Here is an 11,821-nt window from a genome sequence, read left to right as displayed (position 1 = left end):
ACACACAAGGAAGGTGGCTGGAGAGTGCAACCACCACAGATATAAGCCCTGGCGTTTCACGGCAGTGATGGGTTTTTTAACCCCATTTCTCATTGACCGTGAGACGTCCAGCAATATCCCCCGGCAAACCCTGCCTCCACCCCCCTGTACTACTCCTGACCCCAGCCAGGTGCCAGAGGATGAGAGCCAAAGCCAGCTAGATGAAAGCCTTGGTGAGACTCAGCCAGCCAGCAAGCTGAGGCAGGGCAGACTGGAGAGGAGGAGGATAATGTTGAGGGCCGGGGAAAAAGGAGAAGGGGAAGGGAGATGTCCGCCTTTGAGAAAGGGATGCTGTCAGCCATCGCTCCTGTTCTCTCCATGCCACTACCTCAACCTCGTCCAGTGGTGGAGGAGGACGAGGATGAGTTGTTTCTCCGGGGCCTCTTGCCTTCATTGCGAAGGATGTCCATGGCAAAGAAGATAAGGCTGAAATTTGCCATTCATAAGGCATTTTTTGAAGCAGAGCAGGAGGAAGACTGATTAATCACTTTTTTTTTGTTATTTACAGCCATACTGATCCACACTACATGTTTTACACTCATCACTGCACTCATCACTGCACACACTTCACTCACAATATTACATATACATTATTATAAATAAAAGTTATTTAAAGTATGTTATGGCTATACTGTGTCTTCACTTGTTCATGTCGTTTGTCAGTTACAACATACGGAAGATACAGAAGCTTCATGTATGTCGATGTATAATGTGCTGTCTTCTGTGTAATTGTTCATGTGAAAACCTGTTGAAATCACGAGTGGTTTATCAGTAAAAACAGGGCTGAAGGAAAAAGGTTGTTAGCAATGCATAATATCAATTTAAGAAACATGTTTATTAGGAATGTTTGTTTTTAAAATGGCTCATATGGAATATTTGCTTTTTAAAGAAAATATGGGTAGCTCTTAAAAGAGCTTTTGGTTTGGAGGCTCTTAAAAGAGCCATGGTGACCCTACACCACGTTATGCTGCCATGGCACTGCACCCTCCTCATTGAAATAGCTGCAGAAGGTGTCCCGCAGTTGGATGGATCTGCGTGTGGCATTGTTGGAGCCCATCCTCGGTGCATCACGCAGGGTTGGAGTAGCTGGAGCTTCATCTGTGGACTATGCGATAGGTGTGCGTGTTGTCCTTCCTATCGTCTTCCTGCGGAGGAAGTTGTGCAATACACAGGTGGCCTTCACACACAACTCTGCTACCTCCGGGCTGGTGGTGATGACACGCCGGAACATTCTCCACTGGGATGAGAGGATGCCAAACGCACATTCAACCACCAACCTGGCCCGGCTGAGGCGGTAGTTGAACATCCTCTTTTCGCGGGTGAGCTGACGTCCAGGGAACGGACGCAGCAGGTTGTCCATCAGCGGAAAAGCCTCATCTCCAACAAACACATGGGGAAGAAGGCCGAGCCGCTCTGCTCCTGGGATGACGGTGTCAGGCGGTAGCTGCAGACTGCCATCTCTGAGGCTCTCTCCAAATGCAGAATTCCGCAGGCTCCCACCGTCGCTCCTCCTTCCAAAGCCTCCGACATCCACTACCCTGAAGAGGTACTGGGCATCCACAACAGCCAGCAGTACCAAGGAGTGGCTGGACTTGTAGTTGAAGTAGAGGGACCCAGAATTTGCCGGAGCCTGGATCACCACGTGCTTCCCATCAATGGCACCAACGCAATTCAGAAAGTTCCAACGCTCCTGGAACCCAGCAGCGATGGCTCTCCAGTTCTCGGTCTGTGGTACCGGCATGGTTTCCTCAACCAGGGCGGTCCAGATGGCACCCGCAACCTCCCTGACAATGACAGCCACGGTTACATGCCCGACCCGATAGCTGAATGCTATGGTCCTGTATGAGTCACTGTCAATAATATACATTAAAAAAAAGTATATGTCCCCACACACACAGCCCACAGACCCCCCCCCCCCCACACGCACGCACGCACGCACACACACACACACACACACGCACACACACAGACCACAGACACACATACCCCCCACACACAGACCACAGAGACACCCCCCCACACACACAGACCCCCCCAGACCACCCCCCAACACACACAGACCACAGACACACACACAGACACACACACAGACCACACACACACACACACACACACACACACACACACACACACACACACACACACACACACACACACACACACACACACACACACACACACACACCCCCAGACCACCCCCAACACACACAGACCACAGAGACACACACACACACACACACACACACACACACACACACACACACACACACACACACACACACACACACACACACACACACACACACACACACACACACACACACACACACACACACACACACACACACACACACACACACACACACACACACACACACACACACACACAGAACTAAATCACAGACTTCATTCATCCATGGCATGCATTCTCTCTCTTTATATACAGAGTCAGGTTACAGAAGTAGAAATACACAACACGTACCGTAGGCAGATGGCGAGTCGCTCGGCGGGTCCGATTGACAAACGGATATGGGTGTCTGCCTTTCAATCAGTGGACCGACTTTTCCAAGCAACTCGTCGAACACGTCTTTGCTCATCCTGAAGTACTGCTGAAACAGTACATCATCCAGGGGGAGCTCTTGGACCAGAACGTGGTATTCCCCCCGTTGCAGACGTTTTCTGAGTATCGGATGTACCCAGTGGTGTAGTGGCCGTTGGACGCGGGGGTACGCCGTACCCCCACTTATTTGGAGCATGATCTTTTTTGTAATAGTCTAATAAATATAAAATCATTGCCAGTCTTATCAGTTGCAAGTGTGTATTTGTTGTAATAATGACAAAAACATAATACATTTCACAGTAATTATAATAAAAAATAAAAACGATTTCCTTAAAGAATTATGATTAGTCATCACGCTCGTGACCCCGCGGCGAGCTGGGGGTGTGTTAGTGACACACCCACGGCCAGCTTACCGCCCGCCGATTTTGCGGCAGCTCTTTCCCTCAAGAACACTAACGAAAAAGCTCTATAATGGCAGGCAAACATTTTTTACTTGACTTCTTTTCTAAAAAGAATATAATTCACAAGAAGAAAGAGTCTAGCAGCACCGAAGCTACAAGTGAAGCTGCTACTAGTACTACAGTACATCATCAGAAGAGCCGCCTAAAGACGTGGATAATGCTAGCTAACGTGCACGTTAGCTGCGCTAGCAACGTTCCCCTGGCTAGCTCAAGCTCACCGTTCCCAGAGGTATGGACGGAGGAGATGTGGCGGAGGAAACAAGAGACATACCCGTGGATAGACTGCAAAGCTGGGAAACTGGGCTGCAAAGTTTGTTCATCCATATCTGATGCATCAGTCTTCAAAACGCAAGGTGTGTGTGTGTGTGTGTGTGTGTGTGTGTGTGTGTGTGTGTGTGTGTGTGTGTGTGTGTGTGTGTGAAAAAAGCAGCGCTGTCTGCTTATTTGCAATGTAGGCTAGGCCTAATCAGAATAATTTCCAGTCCAGATTCAATGTTTGCATTAGTAGGCTATATATATTTTTCGTTTTGTTTATTTATAAGTTAATTTCAGGACAGCTTTGGGAATTTTGTTAGTTTGTTATGAGTTTTAAATATATTTTGAAAGTGGAGATAGAGAGAGAGAAAAGCAGCGCTGTCTGCTTAGTTGCAATACTATAGTTTATGCAATTTAGGCCTATACATTGTTTATGTAACGTATGTGCCAGTGTGTCCATGGTTTTGAGTCTGTGTGTGTCTGTTGAGCACAGCGCCGTCTGCTTTTTGCAGTACAGTAAGTAAAGTAGGACTAAGCATACCGGTAGTTTCTGTGGACCTGTCTGCCCGTTTTGTGAGTGCACTGCGCGCGTGCGCACTTGTTTGGCATTGTTTGGGATGACCTAATTTAAAATAGCGTCCCCCCAGTAAAAAAATCCCCACTACACCACTGGATGTACCCAACAGCGACGCACACTACATGTCCTCTCGCAGGAGGCCATGTAGTACTCGAGACATTGCATACACTAAAGCCACCTTTGCTACTACACTTGCCCGTGCTACCCTTGCTACAAAACCGGCATCCATTTTGGCAATAGTGGAGAAGAACCGGGCTTTTCCTTTTTTGCTATGTCGGGGGCGGGAGATTCATGTGATTGGTTGTTGGTCACGTTGACTCCCCAAGCTTCAGACACGCCCACCGCCAAGCGTCAACGCACGCCGCTGTGTGGACGGTAGGGGTGTTGAAAATAATCGTTTCTACGATGCATTGCGATGCGGACGTGGACGATTCGGTCTCGATGCAGTGACGGAAGATAATCGGTTATAGAGTAGTAACGTTGCTTCCTGATTTTCCGGCCGCGGCTTTACTATAACATTTTTTCTGTCACTTTAATATCAAATCGGTCGGTGACGCAGAGATCAGGGAACAGACGTGACAGCGGCACAGCAACACGGAGCAGTCTGCTTTATCCACCAACACAAGAACACCAGTCCAGAACCGACAGCAGAAGGACCCGCTCTCAATCACTCCGTGTCAGAGACACAGGGTCCCTGTGTCTCTGAGCCGCAGCAACACGGAGTGTGTGACAGGGATTTATGTTTTTCAAAAATAATCGCGTTACAATCATGTCAGATTTTTGGTGGATTTAATTAAGTCTTGGATTGCAAAGTATGAATGTCCTCTACCAGTTTTCAGACGATATATACGTGTGTAAAGTTTGTGAAGGCAGGAGGAAAAAAGCTTCCGCGATCACCGTCTCCCCTCCGTTCCTCCAAGCCCCGCCCCCTCCCTGAAAAATAATGAGTGACAGGCTGATAGTGACCCGATAGAAACTTTATTATTCACTTAATCACTGAGATATAATGCAGCTAATTTAATCTCAAACATTCATGGGATTTATGTAACAGTAAGACAGAGAATGTAAGTGTGCACCCACATGCACTATTTTTGTTTGTATATGCTGTTGTAAATACTCCTGTTGTCTGCTGTGTTCAGACTCAAGTCATGTATGTGATGCCTCATTCAAGACATTCAGTGTCCTTTCTTTAACAGAAGGCTGTTGCTAGAAGCTGCAGCGAGACTGCAGAAGCATTAGCTTTTTGTTTTTGAGGATGGAACAACTTCACACACGGAGGCTAGACCTATACAATTCATTTATTTTGGTTTATAAATTAATGTCAAGACATTTATGTTATTGATTTCTGAAGCACTTTCTAAATAATAAAAAGAGAGTTCTTATGTATTTACTGCATGTATGCATTGATGAAAAATAAGCCATGTGCAGTAATATAGAAAATTGAGGATGCAACGCATTGGTATGAATCGTGATGCACCGTGATGCACCGGGATATCGAACCGAATCGAATCGTTGACAGGATAATCGTAATCGAATCGAATCGTGAGACCAGTGAAGATGCACAGCCCTAGTGGACGGTCCGTAAGCCTTCCCAAATATTTGTGTCACTGCATCCTGGTAAAATACAAATATAATGTATAATTTCTGTGACTTTGACATTAGCGCTGCTAGCCACCTGTGCCCTGTACTACGAAGCCAGTTCAACATACCGGATATGTTTGAGTAACAAACAAACGAACATTCCCAAACCGCCCCCTACACCCTACCCTACACCCTACCCTCTGTTTGCGCGTTCACGCGGAGGGTCCGCCATATTAAGGGCTGTTCCAAAGCAACGAGTGTGGAGCGGTGTGGAGGGGGAGTGGACTATCAAGCCCTGAAACAGCGAGTCTGCAGCAATGCTGATTTGAGACCGGTCTCTACCTGACCGGAGTCACGCGGAAACAAGCTGTTAAAAAGTAGTTCCAGCAAACATCCACTGATAAACTACAATGTTAACAACCTCATGATGACCTCATATGTTTTTAAATTAGGATCATACCTGTGTTTTGTCTAGAAAAAGGTAAATGTGTGCATTTTATTATAAAGTTGTGTATATTTACAGACCGTTGCAAAACCTAAGAAGCTTATAAACATCAGGTTTAAAACTAAAAGAGCTTTGAAACACAATGAAAGATGTTTGGAGTTTTATTTGAGTTATTCATTTAAACTTTTTGTATAAGAGATGCTGATTTGAAACCGTTGTTACATACAGTTACGACATTTCCTGTTTCTGCCTGAGAGAGGGGAGGCCGTCCCAAAGCTTGCTGCTGTGTTTACTCCCTCCATCTGACAGGAGGGAGCCTCGTTGAGCTACGAGTGTGGCTACAGACGCAGTTCACTCCGTCACAGAGGGGTAGGGTCGAGGGAGTGGTTTGGGATTGGGCCGAGATCTCGCTAAGCGGTCCTACGACGCTGGTTATCAACTCGGTAAATCAAGCCAGGGTTTCTCCCACCAGCTGAGAGCGCGTTCACGTGAAAGGGGCGGGGTTAGCTACATTTGACCAATCACAAACAGGGACAAGTGTACCGACAGCGCAGCGTCATACTTCATTAATGAAAAGTAAACTAATATTAGACAAATATGAGCTTTAAACATCCATGACTTAAACATATAATCCAGGATACAAGCCACAGAGTTGCACCTGCAAGGTGAATACAGAACAACTGGTTAAAAAATAACTAGGCCTACCCAGGGGCGGACTGGCCATTGGGAATACCGGGAGTTTCCCTGGTGGGCCGGTGCTGTGTGTGGGCCGGAGGGCCCAAAAAATAAAAAATAAAAATAAACTTTATAAAAAAAAAAAAGAATTCTTTTTTTGTTGCCTAAATCCTACCGGCCCACATTTGTAAGTGTTCCGACCACTCCCTTTTTTTTTTTTGCTTACCTAAATCCTACCGGCCCACATTTGTAAGTGTTCCGGCCCAGCCCAGCCCAGTGGGGTGTGGCCAGGGTTGGGTTGTAACGGAATACATGTAACGGCGTTACGTAATCAAATACAAAAATCAAGTAACTGTATTCAGCTCGCGTTACATTTGAAAAACTAGTAATCTGATTACAGTTACTTTCGTAAACCTGAAGTGAATACATTTTGGATTACTTATTGGATTTAATATTCATTACTAAAGGTAGCCGAATCATCACAGCGCACAACACCGCGCAGATGGACCAAAAAGGGGAGCGTTTGAAAAAATGTTGCGGGTCCGCTCAGTGAAACAATAACAACGTAACATGGAGGAACAAAAGTCTGCGTTTAAAGTGTGTGTGTGTGTGTGTGTGTGTAGAGGTGTGTGTGTGGTTAAAACACATCAGCCACACCGCTCTTTAGCCTTTCTAATGATTCTGAAGGTAAACACAGTGAAAGGCGGTGCGTGAAAGGCGGTGCGTGAAAGGCGGTGCGTGAAAGGCACTCCGCGCTCCTCTTCTCAGAGGCTGAGTTAACCCTCCCGCTGCCTCCTGGTGCTGCAGAGATTTCATGAAGTGAAGGAGGTTTTCCTTCTATAAAACAGCTGTGGGCAGCAGATACTGTGAGAGTCACAGACATGAATTCATAGATCAAGGCAGACTGGTGCACACACTCTCCTGTTTTGCCAATCCGGTGCTTAAACAAATATAGCTCTACACCCCTGGCCGAAATGTCCAATAAAATGAAGTCCGAGTTCGACATTTTAATTCATGTCCTGCCAACACTGGCAGGACAGAAGGCGACACGCCCTTTCTAAGCCATGTCCTCACATCCCAAGCTGCATGTCCGTTGCCTTGCTCAAGGGCAGGAGGTGAAATGGGACCTCTCCAAGTAGAAGTCCACACTCCAAATAGGTCTGGTCGGGGACTTGAACCGGCGACCCTACGGCTCACAGTCCAAGCCCCTACTGACTGCCATAGATTTAGTCCCTAATTTTGCTCTCAAAATGGACCAGATTGGTGCATTTAACTTCAACATTTAAAAAAAAATCTGCCCACACCCCCTGCTAAATTGTCTCACCCACATTGAGGATGCTTCCTATGCCCATGTTTTATTCCATGTGTCAAGTCAGGCAAATTGGGTCAAAATGTTATTGCATCAATGATCTGTTAACATTAAAATCACTAAATATATGCCGTAACTATTTTGCTCTCGGCAACTCAAGGGCTCAGGTAATGTGATTACTATATGAATAATGGTCCAAAATAACATTAAATGCATAGGGTTTTTTGTTAAGTAACATACTTTCGTCGCCGGCCGGCCGATACATGCCACGCATTAAGTGGGCCTGTCTGTCAATTAATCCCCGGGCCACTTTTCCCCCCCAGTCCGCCCCTGGGCCTACCGAGTGTTTGAAAGCGTATAGTTTTATGATATCACTGCCCCATCTAAGACACGAGTGGATCTGACTTTAATTACATTTGACTCAAGTGTTTCGTCAACATAATGTGTTGCTTAAAATAATACTTCTGCATACAGTATGTGACACTGTGAGTGTTGCACAGCCAGATACGGCTGGAGAAGCTGACTCAGATAAGGAAATATATGATATATTATGATATTATATGATCGATGATCTGATTGATGATGTAATATGAATGATAACTGCGACACGTCGGCGTCTTCTCTACATACGGCAGTTTAAACTGTATTTCCTTTATCCTGTAATATGACTTGAGAGATTTAAACTGCGCACACTGAGTTGATCTCTTTTCTATAGAAGCCGGAGGCCGGCAGCGTCAGGTAAAACATGTTATTTAGCCTTCCCAAACCTGAGCCTCACGCGCCGCCTATGCCTGGACGCGAGAATAACGAACACAGTTATCACAGCCCAGGAGCAAAGCGGAGGACCCGGAAGGGATCTCGGGCGGACAGCCCGGGGGCAAGGCAGAGTTCGCGGTGGGGGTCTCAGGCGGACGACCAGGGGGCAAGGCAGAGTTCACAAAGTGGCGAAGGCCACAGCGGGCTAACTCAGGGGGCCGGGTATGAGGGCGAAGGCAGCGGCTGGAAGTGTCAGGGGGCCGAGCCCGAGGGCGAGGACCGCGGCCGAGAAAGTCAGGGGGCCGGGCTTGAGGGCGAAGACCGCGGCCGCGAAAGTCAGGGGGGCGGGCTCGAGGGCGAAGACCGCGGCACTCAGGGGGCCGGGCTCGAGGGCGAAGACCGCAGCTGGGGGACTCAGGCGGCCGGGCATGAGGGCGAAGGCAGCGGCTGGAAGTGTCAGGGGGCCGAGCCCGAGGACGAGGACCGCGGCCGAGAAAGTCAGGGGGCCGGGCTCCAGGGCGAAGACCGCGGCCGGGAAAGTCAGGGGGCCGGGCTCGAGGGCGAAGACCGCGGCACTCAGGGGGCCGGGCTCGAGGGCGAAGACCGCAGCTGGGGGACTCAGGGGACCGGGGACTCAGGGGACCGGGCACAAGGACGGGCAGGAGCTGGTGGAATCCCTGGCGGGTCAGACCTAGACGAGACCCTGGACGGAACCTGGGCTGGTGTCAGTGAGACCCACGACGGAGCAAGGGCTGGTGTCGATGGGACCCAAAACAGGACAGGACACGGTGTTGGCAGGAAACCCGGCGGAGCAGGTGTCGGCGGGACCCCCAACAGGACAGGATATGGTGTTGGCAGGACTCCCGGCAGAAGAGCTTGAGAGGGGACTCGAGAAGAGACTTGAGAGGGGACCTGAGAGGGAACACGAGAGGAGACTCGAGAGGCAACCCTGTCTCCTAAAAATTACGTTAAAGTCAGCACACTCAGCACGGATAGTGCGCGTAACATGATTGCAGCGTCCAGGCAGCTCCCGTTCGAGCATATGCCTTGAGTTGCACATAGCTCCACGATCGCACACACACACACACACACACACACACACACACACACACACACACACACACACACACACACACACACACACACACACACACACACACACACACACACACACACACACACACACACACACACACACACACACACACACACACACACACACACACACACACACACACACACACACACACACACACACACACACACACACACACCATTTGTATTGTATGAGAGAGGTTCCAGGTTGAATTGAGGCGAATATTTGTAATGTTCAGAGGTTGTTGTGTTTAATATTCATGAGAATATTTGTCATTGTTCAAATGATAATAAACATTAGCATGAAGCATATTTGTCCACTCATATGTTGATAAGAGTATTAAAAACTTGAAAAATATTCCTCTAAGGTACATTTAGAACAGATCAAAAATGTGCGATTAATTTGCGATTAATCGCGATTAACTATAGACAATCATGCGATTAATCGCGATTAAATATTTTAATCGACTGACAGCCCTATAAAACACATTATCTGAACCACAAGTTTTCACTAAATGTTACCTTTAATTGTTTACGTTTTTTTATATTATTAGAGAATAATAGAGACATTCGCTGCAGAATGTGACGTCACAACGAGCGCGCATTCATGACGTCATCCCCTGTTTATTCCAACCGCTCGCGGATACAGGAAAACAGAACAAACATACAAATTACATTAATGTCACCATGTGCACGTTTGCCCTGGTGGAGTGGACAGAAGGTAGTGACAAGGGCCGATTGACTGTGTTCGAGATTTTCATGAAGAGAATTACTTGAATGGCGATGAAAAAACTCCTGAGGAGTTTTTGGTGGAATGGCGCCATGGACGCAAGGGAGCTAATAGACAGTGGCCGGTGTATCAAGCCAGGATCATCAAGGTTGCAAGTATGTACACGCTATCCATATTTATTTAGCTTTAGTAATTAATTAAATGAACAAAAGCCTGTAAACCAGGCAACGTTTTCAGACCAAGGACCCCTTGGCTGAGAGAGAGAAGAAGCGGGGACACCCACTACATATTGTATAAAATTGTGTTGTAAATTAAACATTTTCATAGATTTCTTAGACAGCTTCATAGACTTTGACAGCACTAGTTGAGGGATACACACTTGGCCCTGAAAAATGAACATGATCATTTGAAAGACCTCATAATAAAGGGTAAGTATTATTGTATTGCAATATTGGTTTAATACAATCGGATAGGACTTTTCTGTTTTGTAAATGTGCTGTCAATGGACCGTGTTACAACTTACATGCAAATAGCATCCAAGTTGCTTGCAGCTATGGTGATCTGATGATTGTAATTGGTGTGATTTTATTTGTTCGATTCTGTAAAACCCCACACTAGATATTCCTCAAATGAAGGAGGACATTGCCTCGCTTGATGGAAGAGTAAGTTCCTCTTATTTGTATCACTTTATTTTACTTGTTACTTAATCAGAGGAGGAGATTTTTATGATGTTAGGCTGATTAGGGCAATTCACCTGCTGTTTGTATTTTTAATTGTTCAAAAATTATAACATACTGTCTTCCTTCTCTAACAAGTGTGCAGCAACCTCAAAACAATTGCAGGTGAGTAACATTTTTCTTGTTCTAAGGATGCATATTTTATGGTGTGACTCTGTAGGAGGCAATAGTCTACAAATGTGTGTTTGTCCAGGGCTAATCTCATCAGTGCCAAATTGTTCATTGCCAACAGGCCAAGAACCTCCGCTTTCACATGTGTATTATATCATAATGGAAATCAAATCAATGGACAAAAACCTTGGACAAATTAGTCATATGTCATAGAAAGCTAACTACAAAATAATTTCATCCCCCTTTAATTCATCTTGCTTCTCTTGTAAAAAGCCCCAAAATACTGTGGCAGCTGCAGAGCCTCAGAAGAAGCAGCCTGGTGATGACGATGATGATGGTGGTAGTGATGGTGGAAATAACAACAAAGTAAGTAACAAGTCAAAAATGTATCTACATGTATAAGCTCTCAAGGCGGGAGACGGGAAAACATATAGATTGGATATTTTTGCTATTTGACATAAAACAACGTATATAGGGTTATTTGTGTCCA

This window comes from Pseudochaenichthys georgianus, chromosome 15, assembly GCF_902827115.2.
Source record: "Pseudochaenichthys georgianus chromosome 15, fPseGeo1.2, whole genome shotgun sequence".
NCBI classification, from domain to species: Eukaryota; Metazoa; Chordata; class Actinopteri; order Perciformes; family Channichthyidae; genus Pseudochaenichthys; species Pseudochaenichthys georgianus.
Note: the sequence above shows the minus strand (reverse complement) of the source record.